This window comes from Podarcis erhardii, assembly GCF_964252035.2.
Source record: "Podarcis erhardii genome assembly, chromosome: 6".
Classification (NCBI taxonomy): Eukaryota; Metazoa; Chordata; class Lepidosauria; order Squamata; family Lacertidae; genus Podarcis; species Podarcis erhardii.
This window is the reverse complement of record NC_138510.1, coordinates 38,567,430-38,584,302: the sequence shown is the minus strand read 5'-3', so window position 1 is coordinate 38,584,302 and position 16,873 is coordinate 38,567,430. Positions and strand designations below refer to the sequence as shown.

General features: G+C 43.9%; 1 long non-coding RNA gene across 1 annotated transcript in view; it reads left to right on the top strand.

Annotated features, from left to right (window-relative positions):
- The first annotated feature begins 299 nt into the window (after positions 1 to 299).
- The window catches only part of LOC309343489, a 30,783-nt gene continuing 14,209 nt past the window's right edge, over positions 300 to 16,873 (top strand). Inside the window, exon 1 of the long non-coding RNA XR_014157303.1 lies at positions 300 to 414. This is a non-coding gene — a long non-coding RNA (uncharacterized lncRNA). The remainder of the gene's footprint in view (positions 415 to 16,873) is intronic.

Sequence of the window (16,873 nt, the reverse complement as noted above, 5' to 3'; positions counted from 1 at the left end):
TCCCAATCAAGGTAAGAGGTGGTTGAATTTTGTGGTTAAGAGGTGGCTGAATGGTGTCCTAAACTTAGAATTCACCAAACATGAGGTTGATACTGGGTTGCAGTTATTCAGTTAAGTGTGTGGTTGGTGGAAGGATTCAAATGAAGCTGTGGTGGCTGGTGTCCATTGACACTAGTAGGGCATAAGGCAGGAGGTCAACAGTAGGTGGAGCCAGAGCCAGTGACTATTGCAAAGACAGCCAATGGAACACAGAGCCAATTAATTCTAGTTCTATACATTCTAGTTCTCCTCCCTGCTGAGTTCTACAAGGACAACACCGAATCTAAGGAGGAAGAAGCTGACAGGTAGTGCCATCCCAGGCCTGGTTGTAACTAGGAAGAAAGGCAGGCATCTGCTGGCTGAAGGCAGATTGAGGTTGGTGAGGCAGTGCCTCTATTGTGTCCATTCAAAATGCTTGGGAGAAAGACACCATGTCTATTATTTTTCTGAATAGCAGTTTTTGCACATCTAGACCAGAGTGGGGATCTTGCAGCCCTAGGATGCACATGGCCCACACTGTATATCATGCAGTCCTTGGTCTAGCATACTTCCTCAGTCTAACCTACCTCACTGTGTGGTTGTGAAGATAAATGGGGGGCAAGGCTTGTGTATGCCATCTTAAGTTCCTTGGAGGAAATACAGGATATACATGTAATTGATTATCGTAAATAATAATGTCATTCACAGCAGGTATTGTATTTCTCCTTTGAAAACAGGTGTAGGAGACTGAGCTTCCATTTAAATCTGAGATAAAATATAGTTGTGTTCTGAACTTGTGAACCAAATTTAATTGCTGATAATCTCCATCTTCAAACAAAGGATCATGTTATAAACAAACTAAATGCCAAACAGTAGAACAAAGGTTTGTCTTTGCTTGGCCAACAATGCTTCTGGGATTGAATCAGAAGTGTTCAGTCCTAGAGAAAGTTCAGGAGGTTACAATGCAATCCTGTACCATATCTATTCCAAGTAAGAATGTGCATACAGTATTGCAGAAATTTACAAGCTACATTTATCCTGTTTTTCCCCCCTCCTAAGAAAATGTTGGTGAATGTTTTTAACAAATTCAGAATATTCAGACATGTTTGTTTAAAGCTGGTGAAAGTTTCTCCAAAATCCAGAATAATTTACACACAAAGTATGAATTCGTGATGATCACTGCTAACTCCAGGAAATGACTTGAAATTAAAACTAAATTTGGCCCAGGATAGGCGTCAAGATACATGTGAGTAAAAGCAACTCTGTGACATTTGTAGTTGATCCGGTATGACCAACCCCAAATGTTCAACCATATAGTCAGATCCACCCCCCACCCCCCCAAAAAAGGAATCCAATTTTTACACTAATGACATTTTAAAATGTCATAAATATTTTCCTTCTGGCTTCTGAGCCTTGAAAAACAATGCCGCCAGATTTTTCAACAATTTTTCTAACAAAATCAATGGGCTTTAATCCCAGTATGGAGAAATCAATGGTACCTCACTTTGAGTCAATGAGCCATATATCCTACTGCTGTAAATCGGTCCAAGTTCATAAAAGTCATCATACGATGGCCTTGTCCACAGCACATAAGACAAAATTGCATATTATCATACTGCGATTTCTTTTTGGTGAACACCTGATCTTTCTCAGGCATGTATCTGTCTGTCTGATCATCTTACCCTCAGGATATTTATTACATGCTAGCTATGGTCCCTGAGTTTCTGAGCTGAGGTCTGCTGTCCTCATCACTTCATCACAGATTTTACTACCGACACTGCCCTCATGGGATGGACAAGAAACAGAGCATTGTTTCACTAGATCTGAAGCTAGCTCTAAATTTATGTTAGTCTGGGCACAGGCTGTGATCTCAGTTCTTCTCTTTTATCTTTCTTAATCCCCTAGCTGGCTAATTCAACCAGAAAACTGCTTGGATTGTCTATAACTCATGTCATAATGTTACACAGATATGGAAGTCCTACTGTTTGAAATGTGTTCAGCTTTGGTAAATCAATGCCATATCAATTATGTACCAATTCCGTTTGTCCCTTGCGGCATCAGCCTGTTCTGCCCAGCACTCTCTCCCACCTGACTCCTTGTTTCCCTTTGAATTTGTTTTGACAACCAACCTTGAAGCCCTGGAAGACTGGGAGGCAGGGAATCTGTGCATCTGTAAAATACACACATAAATGAACATTAAAAAATCTGCTTTATAATGAGTCAGATCATTGCTCTGCCTAGCCCTGGGTAGCTTATTCTGACTGAATTATAAATATTCTATAAATTCCTGAGTTATAAACATTTTATAACAGCTGAAAGAAGTATTCAAAACATAGTCAAATTCGAATATTTGAACCACTCCATGAGCTTTGCTGAAGCTAGTTCTCCTGGATTTCTCCCTCTCTCCTTTGTTACCTGACAGCATTCATTCCTTCAGGCAGAAGCACAGGAGGAGTGGGAAGCAGGACTGCTCCACTGGCTATGCTTACATGTGGCTCCATCAGGTTTCACTCTCTAACCACTGGCAGCAGCTGCTTTTTCAGGCTGCAGGAGATGGATCAATGGGTAGCAGGACCACTCCATCAGCTCCATTCGGCTCCTTCTATCCCTGAACTTTTGTATTCCAACTAGTCAAGCTCTCCTCAGGCATCACTATCAATACATGATTCTACCTACCTGAGAGGGAGAGCAGGGGTGAAGTCCTTGGCCCCACCCCTTCCCACACATCAAATTGCCATGCCTGCAATGGTGCCACAATGTGCCATGAGAATAACAAGGTTAATGTACTGGAGGTGTTGGGCTTAATAACACATCCCCTCTCTGGCCTCCTCTTGCTGTTGGAATTATGTAGGGTAGAATACCTGAAAAGGGCTTATGTAAATTTAGGAACTAGTGCCTAACTTTGCTTGTTTTCCTTTTCCATTCTAATCCCCCTTTCCCTTTTGTTTCACATCCTTAAGACTGTAACCTTGATGAAAGGGATTGTCTTGTTTTTATTGATCTTATGTAAGCTACCTTTAGCTCACTGAAACATCAATTTACCAAAATTAGAGGTTTAGACATTTAATTTTGTTTGAATGTGAGAGTTAATTAATTTGTAAGTTCAGTACATCCTATTAAATTCAAACATACATATACAAAACTCATATAGCCTAGAGAGATTCCAGAAACCATGCAAAAAGATGAACAAAGTTAGGTCAGTGCCGTTTCTAATATTGTTAAGGCAATGCACACACACACACACCTCTGGATCGTCGGAAGAGGTAAACACAAGAGTTGTTTTCATATTTATTATTAATATATTTATATAAATAGTTCTATTTTAATAAAATAATAATTAACAATATAATATTTATATAAAGTATTATAGTTATATAATCTTCAATAATAATAATAATAATAATTATTATTATTATTATTATTATTATTTATTATTTATACTCCGCCCATCTGGCTGGGCCTCCCCAGCCACTCTGGGCGGCTTCCATAAAAACCAAAAATACAGTAAAATATCACACGTTAAAAACTTCCCTAAACAGGGCTGCCTTAAGATGTCTTCTGAATGTCAGGTAGTTGTTTATCGCTTTGACATCTGCTGGAAGGGCATTCCACAGGGCGGGTGCCACTACCGAGAAGGCCCTCTGCCTGGTTCCCTGTAGCTTTGCTTCTCGCAATGAGGGAACCGCCAGAAGGCCCTCGGCGCTGGACCTCAGCGTCCGGGCAGAATGATGGGGGTGGAGACGCTCCTTCAGGTATACTGGACCGAGGCCGTTTAGGGCTTTAAAGGTCAGCACCAACACTTTGAATTGTGCTTGGAAACGTACTGGGAGCCAATGTAGGTTTTTCAAGACCGGTGTTATGTGGTCTCGGCAGCCGCCCCCAGTCACCAGTCTAGCTGCCGCGTTCTGGATTAGTTGTAGTTTCCAAGTCACCTTCAAAGGTAGCCCCACGTAGAGTGCATTGCAGTAGTCCAAGCGGGAGATAACCAGAGCATGCACCACTCTGGCGAGACAGTCTGCAGGCAGATAGGGTCTCAGCCTACGTACCAGATGGAGCTGGTAAACAGCTGCCCTGGACACAGATTTGACCTGTGCCTCCATGGACAGCTGTGAGTCCAAAATGACTCCCAGGCTGCGCACCTGGTCCTTCAGGGGCACAGTTACCCCATTCAGGACCAGGGAATCCTCCACACCTGCCCGCCTCCTGTCTCCCAAAAACAGTACTTCTGTCTTGTCAGGATTCAACCTCAATCTGTTAGCCGCCATCCATCCCCCAACCGCCTCCAGACACTCACACAGGACCTTCACCGCCTTCACTGGTTCTGATTTAAAAGAGAGGTAGAGCTGGGTATCATCCGCATACTGATGAACACCCAGCCCAAACCTCCTGATGATCTCTCCCAGCGGCTGCATGTAAATGTTGAAAAGCATGGGGGAGAGGACAGAACCCTGAGGCACCCCACAAGTGAGAGCCCAGGGGTCTGAACACTCATCCCCCACCACCACTTTCTGAACACGGCCGAGGAGGAAGGAGCGGAACCACTGTATGACAGTGCCCCCAGCTCCCAGCCCCTCAAGACGGTCCAGAAGGATGTTATGGTCGATGGTATCAAACGCCGCTGAGAGATCCAGCAGAACTAGGAAACAACTCTCACCTTTGTCCCTAGCCCGCCGGAGATCATCAACCAGTGCGACCAAGGCAGTTTCAGTCCCATGATGAGGCCTGAATCCCGACTGGAAGGGATCCAAATGGTCCGCTTCTTCCAGGCGTGCCTGGAGTTGTTCGGCAACCACTTGCTCAATCACCTTGCCCAAGAATGGAAGATTTGAGACTGGGCGATAGTTGGCCATCGTGGCCGCATCTAAAGATGGTTTTTTAAGAAGCGGTTTAATAACCGCCTCTTTCAGCGGGTCTGGGAAGGCTCCCTCACGGAGGGAAGCATTCACCACCCCACGAAGCCCATCGCCCAGTCCTTCCCGGCTAGCTTTTATAAGCCAGGATGGGCAAGGATCCAGGAGACAGGTGGTTGGTTTCACTCGTCCAAGCAGCCTGTTCACATCCTCGGAGGTAACAGATTGGAATTGATCCCACTCAACTTGACTAGACAGAACTCTAGCACTCTCCCGCCCCGGCCCTGCTCCCACGGTGGAGTCTACTTCTTCCTGAATCTGAGCGATTTTATCTGCAAAAAACTTTGCAAAATCATTGCAGGAGAACATGTGGCCTGTACTGGGCCCTGATGTTGCAGGTGGTTCCGCTAAATTGTGAACCACCTGAAAAAGTCTCCTGCTGCTGTTTTCTGCAGATGCAATAGAGGCGGTGAAGAAATTCTTCTTCGCCGTCGCTATCACCACTTGGTAGGCTCGACGTTGAGCTCTAACCTGTGTCCGGTCAGATTCGGAATGAGTTATCCGCCACCGGCGCTCTAGCCGTCTCAACAATTGTTTCATTGCCCTCAGATCCGTGGAAAACCACGGGGCTGTCCGGGCTCCATGCAATCGGAGAGGGCGCTTTGGAGCCAAACAGTCAATAGCCCTGGTTAACTCCGCATTCCAGCGGGCCACCAGGGAATCGACTGAAAGGCCATCAACATGGGATAAAGCATCCCCTACCACTCTCTGGAAACCATTTGGATCCATTAAGTGGCGGGGGCGGACCATCCGAATTGGTCCCACCTCCCTGCAGAGGGGGTGGGTCGCAGAGAAGTCCAGTTGCACCAGGAAGTGATCTGACCATGGCACTTCTTTCGTTTCGCTTTTACTTAGTGTCAGATCACCAACATCCATAGAGGTAAACACCAGGTCCAAGGCATGTCCGCGGCTATGGGTTGGGCCAGACTTATTCAGGGACAGCCCCATGGAGGCCATGCTTTCCACGAAGTCCCGAGCGGCCCCTTGTAAAGTCGTGTCGGCATAGATGTTAAAATCCCCTAGGACGACCAAGCTAGGTGTCTCCAGGAGAACATCCGCCACAACCTGAAGCAGCTCGGGCAGGGAATCCTTGGTGCAGCGGGGAGGTCGGTACACCAAAAGGAATCCTGTACTGCCCCTATTGCCCAACTTCCAGAACATGCACTCGGAAAACTGGGTCTTCCCAATAGGACTCCTGGTGCAAACTAATGACTTCCTAAAAATCACTGCAACCCCCCCCTCCCCGCCCACATGACCTGGGTTGCTGTGCGTAAGAGAAACCTGGTGGACAAGCAGCGGCAAGGACAGGCCCATCTGCTTCATCCAACCAAGTCTCTGTTACACATGCCAGGTCAAGTCCTCCATCCATGATCAAGTCATGGATGGCAGTGGTCTTATGAATCATTGACCTGGCATTGCACAGCAGCACCTTCAGGTCATGTGGGTATCCCTTGCTGATTCTAGTATCCATCCGGTCAGGACCAGACCCGGAGGCAGGGATAGTCCTCAGACAACGACTAAACCTGCCCCCTCTGTAATGACATGGTCTAGTCTTAGCGTAACTCCTCCTCCTACCCGTGATCACTGAGATCGGTTGTCCCAGTGCATCCCCCCCTGTGGAACATGCCCCAGCCATTTTGTGGGCTGGGGCCCACTCCCCGGCAGCCCTGACCCCTCCCCCTAAGAACAAAACAACACCTTAAACAAACAAAACCAATAAAACAATACAAAAAAATATAAAAATTACAAAAACATCAAAATAATAATAATAAAAAATTCCCCAAGCCCAACCAAACATCCATCCCACCCCCACCCCCCACATACATTTTTTTTTTTTATTTATGTTGCACATAACTAAAGGCAACATAGTTTAGTAACTGCTGTTTATGCCATCTTTGTGGTCATTGAATCTTTAAGTTGCTAAATATTTTCTCTGGGAAAGTTTCTGTGGGTTGTATCCATGGTTATAGCTACACCCCGCCCGCTCCCAAAGCTTATTGGTCCAGTGTAGATTCCCATCTATGGGAAAGGAAAGGAGGCTATTTTCACCAGTTCCCCTTCACATAGATACTCCACCACCACCCTCTCTCATGCAATTTTTCCCAATCCTCTAGAGCATCTTGGGGAAGGGGAATGAAGGCTGCAATGGAGGAATATGTGAAAATTAACTCCCTTTCTCATTCCAATGATTCAGAAGCCCCCACTGGATCAAAGGACCTTCCATCGTTGGTGGGACATAAGTGAATACAACCCTACGTTCTTAAGATCTCCATGCCCCTCAGGTCCAGAACTCAAGGTTAGGTAGGCCACAGGGACCTGAACCACGTAATTCTCTGGCTGGGACTAAAGGCTATAATGCTTTTAAACCTAAAGAGAATTAGCTGCTGAAAAAATGTGCAGTCTAAATACAACCCCAATGCCATTCTACATAGCTTGCGAACATTTCAGCCATCCCTCATGCTATCGTATAATCATGGGTCAAGACATCCAGTAGCCCTGATAGCTGCAGTGCCAGATACACAGCAAATAACTGAAGTGTTTTGCTTTAAAAATGGTAAATTCTGCTCACTGTGACTTGGGAGTGATGGTTCATCAAAGGCACTGCAAACTGAAACCAGCACGACAGCCAAATTTGCCCCCTGTCTTGCTTTCCAGAGCAGGAGGGACAACAAATTAAGAGCCTTGCTGATGCTATGCTGAGATGTAATATCAAGTTACATCCATCACAAGCTTTCTGCTCTTCCTACTTGGTGTGGGGAAGTTGCAAACAGCGATTTCTAGCTAATGGAGCAATCTGACTACCATATATTTAACATTAAAAAAAACCAAGCTTTTTCCTTCTGTATGGCAACCCTAGTCACAACAAACTCCATAAGGGCACTTGGCAAATAGGATTGTAAATGTTTTGTGCCTTGCACCCTGTGAAACAACCCATTTTCTGCTTAATGCCCATTTGGAATGAGTCACCTCTTTACTTGCTCAAATTTCACAGGGACGACTGCGCGTCTCAGCAGTTTGAACTCAATCAGAGCAAAGCAGCAAACCGGCCAATATCACCCAGTGTACAGGTCGGGGGGGGGGTTAGCCCTCTTTTAAGCTGCACAATAACCGTGCTTGCCCCCTATTTCTCTTTTGTTTTATTTATCATGTATCGTTTCTCCCAGTTCTTGGGCTCAGACAGATTTTGAGTTGTTTTCTCCTGTATAACACACATCTCACTTTTGATGAGTTTGCTCTTTGGGGGCACAGCAACATCAAGCGCGGTGACATGAAGCTTCAGGGAATGCTTACCAAACGGGTCAGATGTGTGTGGATGTTTACTCTGATTTGGTCTATTTGATTGAGGGTGTTGCCTAAGGCAAGGCTTTCAGTAACAAGAGTTCCACCACATGGAGTAAAGACCTGGCTGTGACAAACAGTTTGAACAGCTTCTGACGTTTGCACTGATTCGGGAGGCAAAGTCATTAATTTCATTCTCTCCGTGGGAAGAGTAAGAAATGTTACTGCAGAAAAGGGCGTCAATTCTCATTTCCCTCACCCAGCCTGCATCCATACATTTCAATGGATCTGCTCCCGATTTACCTCTTTAAGAAGACCCTTAACTCACCAGCCATAAAACTCATTGGAACTGTCTCCTCAGGAAAACTAATAGCCCAAAGGGAGTTTGGTTTATGAATAAAACAATGTTTTATTAAGTTGCTATTAAATTTCAATCGAATGGCACTCAGAATACATTGGAGCAGACATATTCCGGCAAGTAATTGGCTCCCCACATCTGCCTTCCTTTCTAATTGGACTAATTATGGCAGTGTAGGATCATGTTCGCTGCTCCACAGAAAGCAGGAAACCTTGATTTACAGCGAGAGGAGCGGCAATTAGAGGGAATTAATTCATAAGGCAACATCTAAATAAATCATATTACGAGTAGACAGCAATGTAATTATTGTGACTGGTGGTTCCCTTGTGGGAAAACATCACGCTTTCAACCCAAACGGAGCTCCTGAACTCTCCCAGGGACCCAGTGGAGCATCTCCAGGTTCGGTTTAGGTTACTGTCGCCTCTCAAGACCTAATTGATGCACAGTGTTGGAGAGAGGATGGCCTGGCACTGCACCCCCAGCTGAGAAAAATAATCAAACCCTCAACATTTGCGTTTGTCCTTCAGCTCAATTAAATGCACGCTCATCTAATGGAGATAATATATGCCGATGCTGGTAGACAGGAGACATGTGATGGTTGTTCTAGTATAAACCCCAGTTTGCTTTCTCTAATTTGTACATTCTGTGTGGCCGGGGCGGGCAGGGGGAGAGGATGTTATTAACAAATGCATAGAATGTTAAGCTCCAAGTTTGGAGATGATTCCCCAGCCTTTCAGTTAATAATTCATCTTATTTCATACGCACTAACAGTCTGTGGTCCTACATCGTTGATGGAGATCAGGCACCTCTCGCAAGGCTAGCAAGCTGTGAGAGCTACTCTAGTAACGGTTAACTCCCCTTCATCTGCTTGTTATGATTATTCCTTGCTGTAGTATCGCTCCCAGCTTGTCATTAGGGGGCTTTGATGTACTTCTCATAAGCGTCTCCTGTGAAGAATAATATCTTGTTCTCATCTGTGGCTTGTTTTCACACCTGAAAACCTGCCCAGTGCCTCTTTCTTGAGCGTGGATGGTTTCTTTGTCTGAGAAGCAAACAATGTCTCCCAAAGGCATCTGTGCCCTATTGATAAAGGGAAATAGGCTATGTATAGGTTACCTCAAGGAAGGTTGTGGTTTATATATGAAGGGAGCCTCAGGGGACCCCCCAGCTGATATAGAATGGAATTGTACTATTCCTCACATTCAAATACATGATATGTCCTTTCTTCTGATCCTCTTAAAATATTTACACATGGGCGGAGGATCAAAACTTTATTAGCAAAGCCAACAGGCCACAGCTATACAAGAATTAAAAATAAAAAGAAGAATAAAAAGAAGAAAAGAGCAGGCAAAAGGAGGTCTGTCAGATGAACAAGTCTGTCACTCAGATGGTGGCCCTCAATTTCACAGCTCTCTCGATGTACCTCGCAACCTTCTCTGTTATCTGACTATCCGTATCAGATAAGAGAAAATACAGTGTAATGTCTGGTGAGCGGCCGGGGTTGGAGAGGATGAGTGGAGTAATAATCTCATTCCTTAGGTCTTTGTAAATGGGGCAGGATAGGAGGACGTGGGACACTGTTTCCGTGTTACCATCTCCACATGGGCAGAGACGTTTTTCAAATGGAGTCTTTTGATAACGACCTTCGAGTACGGCAGAAGGAAGAACATCCCATCTAGCCAATGTAAAGGCACGTCTGTATTTTGGGATGGTTAATTTAAACAGATATGAAGCTGGGGAGTCAAAATGAGAAGGGGGAGAGTAGGTATACCATGGGCACAGTTTCTTTAAGATAGTCAGGTTGTTTTGCCGTTCAATGTCTTTCAGGCGCTGGCCTATTAGACTCTTTGCTTTAATGAGGCCCATTGATAGTAGGGACTGTGAATGCAAACCGCATGTAAGGAGTTTTTGATGCACAGTTTTGAACCACTTGCTTTTGTGAGGGTCTTGCATTACTAGAGGCAGTAGACCAGGTGGATTTAGATTAAGACGAAGCCAATAGTTGAATGTTCTTTGCCAGGTCTGAGTTTCTACAGATGGAAGGCAGGCCTCGAGTCGTAATGCTGCGTTTGGAACACAGGTGGGGACGCCGAATATCTGCCTTAGGAATTTAGACTGAACAGTTTCAAGACTGGAGCAGTGGTTCCCCGTCCAGATTTGTGCCCCATACAGTAACTGCGCCAGAGGTTTTGCTTGAAAAACTTCAAGGGCTGCTGGGATGTATCTGCCCCCCTTCGTGTAAAAGAAGCGGGACAGCATCTTAATACTTTGAGCTGCTTTTTCTTTGGCACATTTTTGATGGACATCCCAGGACCCAGTCGACTGGAAAACGATGCCCAGATATTTGAAGGCTTTAACCTGTTCAATTGTCTGGTTATCCATCCTCCAGCTGTACTGTCTGTGTTTCCTTGCAAAAACCATAATTTTGGTTTTCTGATAGTTTATTGCCAGTTGCTCTCTCCTGCAGTATGCTGAAAGTTCACCTATGAGCCTATTTAAGCCTATTCTTGTTCGAGATAGGAGTATCGCATCATCAGCATACAAAAGTACTGATATTGATTTGTCAGCCAGTTTGGGGGCGTGGAAGTCCGGAGATGACAAACAGTTAACCATATCATTGATGTAAAAGTTGAATAGAACTGGGGCCAGGATGCAACCTTGCTTGACCCCCTTGCTGACAGGAACTGGTCCTATAAGATGGCCATTTAACGAAGTTCTTACATGCAGCACCGTGTCTTTATATAAACAGCTGATCAGAAATAATAGTCTTTTGTCTATACTTGATGTGCTCAATTTATCCCAGAGTCTTGCACGTGGAATTGAATCGAAAGCAGCCTTTAGATCGATAAAGGCTGCATATAGCACCCCACGGGTTTTTTTGGCATATTTGTCAATTAAATAGGCTAGGGTGAAGCAATGGTCTATGGTGGATCTGCCTTGTCTGAAACCCGCTTGCTCTTCCGCTAGAATAGCTTCAGTTTCCAGCCAGCTAGTTAGCTTAATATAAAGATGTTTGGCATATAGTTTGCTGGGTATAGGCAGAAGGCTGATTGGTCTATAGCTCGCCGGGTCTGGCATAGGTCCTTTTTTATAGATTGGAATAACTATTGCCTCAGTCCAACCATCTGGGAGTAAACCCGTTGAGTCGATCCAAGAGAATAAAGACGCCAGCAGGGGGGCCCACCAGCCAATGTTGGACTTCAGAAGTTCGGCAGGGATGTAATCATTCCCTGGGGCCTTGTTGTTCTTTAATTGTGCGATTAAGTTCTCAACTTCCTTTACAGTTACTGGTGGCCAATGAGGTAGGTCCTCCAATTGAATACATAGTTTGTAATGTTGGGCTTCCTGGTCATAGAACAGAGATTGAAAATGGCGCAACCACTCCATTGGTTCCACTGTACAGATGGAATTAGTACGCTCCTGATCCAGTAGACCAGATATGGTTCGCCAAAAGCAAGTAGTATCTTTCTCGTGTGATGCCTTAACCAAACTGTGCCATGCGGCTCTTTCAGCTTCCAGTTTCTTTCTCCTTAGTAATTGTTTGTAAGACCGTCTCAGATAAATATAAGCATTAAGTAGGGGAGCAGTCCCTAATTTCCTATATCTCTGGTAGGCTGTTCTCATTTGTCTCCTTGTTTGCCTGCACTCCAGGTCGAACCAGCTAGCTCCGTCCTTTGCCCTCTTTGTAGCGGCGCTTTGTATCACTGTTGTTAAATGGGGTTTCAATCTTTCCGAAAGTAATTTAAAGCGTTCCATAATCGCATCTACTGAATTGCCTGACACAATAGCGGAGCGAATAAGCTTTAACTCCACTGACTGAAGAAGGAGGGTTAGATTTTCATTCAGTATTGGGGACCATTTGAGTCTTTTGGGAGCAGGTATACCCAAATTTACAGAAGGTATATATTGTGGCTCGGCAATAGAATAGTCAAAAGGCCGACCTGCAAGCTCTAAAATTAGAGGTAGGTGATCACTCAGAGTATTGTGGCCCACTTGAAACTTCCTTACAAGGCTGTGAGCAAATCTTGAGATTAGAATATAATCTATAACGCTTCCCCCAGCCTTGGAAAAATGGGTATATTCCCCGGGGCGATCCCCCTCTATGTTGCCGTTTAATATCAGCAGTTCCCTCCGTCTGGCAGCCTGCACTAAGCAGAGACCTGAAAAATTACTTCTGCTACATGGGCCAACCTATTGTACATGTCATTTCTTTTCAAGTGACGCAAACCAACCACCTCTCTCACAATACATTTCTGGCGGCTTTTGTGCCATGCATTGTGTACCCAGTGCACCCTGGTCACATGTGGGGGAAGCCTGAAGCTTGGCATACATCTGCTGCAGAATCCGGTCTAGCTTTGTAACATTGTAACTTTGTAACATTTAAATGTGTTTGGGATTTATTATAATATTTTATTGTTTTCTTGTCTTATTTTCCGTGGATTTTTTTCACACACCACTCAGAAATGTGTAGTAGTATGGGAATGTGTCAAGTAAAATAAGATTCTAAGTAGTGTACCAAATGCATTGTATGTGGAACTGCAAATAGTACAAAAAACTTACTTTGAATTATATCAGGTTCACCTGTATTAGAGCCACCTCAGATTGCTGCACTCTATAACAAGCCAGATGCAGTTTTTCCTAAGCAAATTTTGAACAACGGTTCTAACAGTGACCCTCAGTTTAATAAAGTTTCATTATAGCCCCCAATGAATGGTCAGATGAAATTTTAATTGCCTCAAAATGAATGTGCCACAGAGCATTTCCGCAAAATTAAGCCCTAAATAGCTAAAGCTAACCACACTCTTTGATTGAATGATGATTCAGGACCCATTTATGCTGTTTATGCCTTTTGGCAAACACCCCCCAATTTAGCCTTAATATAATTAATAGATAAACCTTCCTGCTTGCAATAAGTTCTGAAATTAGAAAGTAATCTTTTCATACCTACTTGGGATAATGAAATAAGAGCCATATAATCTGCATAAAGAAGCACTGGAATTTTGTGATTACCAGTTGAGTGGGAGGGGAAGGCGAAGAGAGCTCCTGAACTACATCATTTCTCTAAAGATTAAATTACAGAGGGGCAAGACTGCAACCCTGGTGTAAATACCAGATCAGAACGAGAGCCCCTGAATTAAGTTTGAGTTTTAACTTGAGTATAACAGCAAAGCTGTTATATAAGAAACAGCAGCCACTTATCTAATGAAGCAACAGTTAGTTTTTTCTCATGGACTCTGTTGGTCAATGGTCAGAGGCAGATGAGAGATCAATAAATGCAACATAATACAGGGTTGAATGCAACACTGCTGTATGAATGTTCCATTCATGCAAGGATTTCTAGCATGTGCTCCCCCACTGCACCCCTTAAATCTGTTATAGGGCTTCCCCTGACCCTCTACAGAATACTTGGGGAGAATGAAAGGCAGATACAGGGCTAGGTGAGGGTGGTTGTCCTGTTGTATAAGCAGAAATTGTTGCATTGGTGGCACATAGTCACTGAATACTATCCACAGCTTTTTGGAGTGTGCAATTATAACATATGCTTGCATATGATAATTAAAGAGAGTCTGCTCCATTATACTATGCCCCTTGGGAAAACCATCTATGTAGGAGAGAGGAACTTATTTACTTCAGCCCACTCTTCTAACCATTCTAACCTTTTTTTAAAAGGGGGGGCATGTATTCTGGCAGAAACCATTAGAAGACTGACTGGGTGATAGTTTTGAAGGTCACCCCAACTGCCTTTCTTAAAGATCAGGGCTAAAATACTAGATACCAAACAAGACAGCAGTACTGCAGTTTGGGTTTCCTCAACTTGGTTCCTTCCAGGTGTTGTGAGACTACGACTATCATAATCTCTGCGGGATGACTATGCTAGATTGGGTTGATTGGAGTTGCAGCCAACAACATCTAATTGGTGTTACATTATCTACTCCTGGATTATAGATCTGGAGGGCAGCAATTGGGGGATACTATTCCAGATGAATTACATGTTGCAAACAAAATTACCACAATTGGAGCCCACAATGCTGGGTCAGTATAAAAAATGGCAGGCAGTAACACACAAGTGAGATATAAAGCCATGACTTCCCAATTCATAGCTCATCAGTCTCCTAGTCACAGCTGTACTATACTAGTTTTGAGTAGATAATTACACCAGTAGATAACTCTGCTGTCTACATTGTGAGATTGTGCAAGCAGGAAAGCACCAGTATGGAAATCTTGGAAGAGGGGAAAAAATATAATGGGAGTCCCAAGGGATTTTAGGTCACAGAATAATATGCTTTATTTACCACTGGGCAGTGCAGGAAGAAGAAACCACTCAAGGAAATAAGGATATTTCATTGCACCATGGATAGTTTAGTTGGCACAAAAATGCATTTATTGCTTATATCTGCAAGCAGGCCAGCATTTCCAGTCACCAGGATGGTGTTGTTAACCTTTAGTGATGTGTTTGATATTTCCACTACAAATTAGTAGTGGGGGCATCCCTTCGTATTTCTTATAAATGTTAGGCAGTCATTTTGTGTTATAGTGTGTCACATCACACACGTGAGCATGATGAGAATTAGCATAATATGATGCTATCGTTTATGTCTGGTGCCTGACATGTCATAAATCCCTCTCATCAGGAAAGCCAAGCTTCACATCTGAGCAATTATTCGCTTTTAGCAGACGCCTGATCCATTAGGAGTTGTGGTGCTAAATTGTCTGTTCGGATGGGTGGAAATGTATCCATCATGATTTGCTGTGCCTTTCTTGCAGCAAAGACACACAGCCTTCAGTTACAGGGTCCGTATGCCACGTGCCACATGAGATGCTTCACAAGGACCAAATCTTAAAACTAGCTCTGAAATGTAGCTTCCTAAAGCTATAAACCAAGAGTTCCATCCTCCCTTTGCTGCAAAACCTCCCTTAATTTCGGTGACAATATAATCATAGAGACAATGAAAATGGGTGGGTGTTTGCAGCCGTAAGGCTGGGTTCAGCCAATTCATTCTGCTAGTGGAAGCCAACACAAGGACTCCAGCTAGCACAATGGGGCTTTCTCACCTGCTGAAATACCTCTAGTGATATGGATATAAAGCCCTACACTAGAGTACACATCAAAAGTCCATCAGAGCACATGAGAATGTGCTTCTGACAGCAAAGGGCTGTTGGAATCAGCATTCTCCTATAAGTTAGAACAATCCCATTACAATCAGCAGAATGACAACACTACAAGTCTGGAAGGGGGGGGGGAGCAGGATAGAATCCAGCCTCCCGATTTATTAAACTGTCCTCTTCTTGAAAGGTAGATATTTTATACCATCTCCTGTTAATAATAATGTTCTGAACAATTACAGAATAATGAGATTCAGAACAGAACAAAAGAAAACTTCCAAAAATAAATACTCACAACAGTGTTGAGAGCATTTCCAAGGTAAATGGCACAGCTAATAATTCACACCCATGAATCTTTCATCATTGCTGAGCTGAAGGCTGAGACAATTGCTAAACTACAATTACCAACAACAGAGTTGCATTGAAATAGGAATTGCAGCTAGTTGCATGTCCTTCCTCTTCCTTCTAAAGCAAAAGGTGGAGTACAGACAACAAATGAAATGTTAAAAAAATAAAAACCTGCATAACATATTTTAAAACAGATTCTATGATTCTCATGACATCAAATATCAAACAGAAAGAGGAGCTCACCTAACTGAATACTTTCTAGGCGATTCTATATATAACATGGTAGACATGCTTAAATGGATTGGGAGACTGGAGATTTGTTAATGATACTTTAGGTCCTGTGTATCTAAGTCGGGATAGGGAACCTGTAGCCCTTGCCCTAATATCAAGTGATGGGCAGCAAGGTGGGGGTGGGGCTTGGACAGAGAGGAGTGCAAGACAGAGGAAATGTGGGGGAGATGAAATGGGTAGAGTGATGAAAGGAAAGAGTGATAGGGTTGATCACTTCACACCCCCTGGCAACAGCATTTTGTCTCTCACCCGGCAGCCCCTTGGGTGGGAAGAGAGAAAGAAAGATAGAAGTGCATTGGCAGCTTATGTGTATTACCTGACCTGTTTCCTCATGCCTGCAACCCCTGAAATCCTGTTCAATGAAACTGTCATCTGCACATGTGCACTGATTATCTGAACTGTACACATCTCAGCTTAACCACAGCTTGCAGTTTCAAAATGGATGGAAACTGGCTTGGGGGGAAATGCCTCGAACAGGAGTAATTCTCAAGAAAATACAGGATACATATGAATTGTGACTAATGGCGTGTGTACTTGGCTTCAAACACTAGCAGTGGGAGTGTAC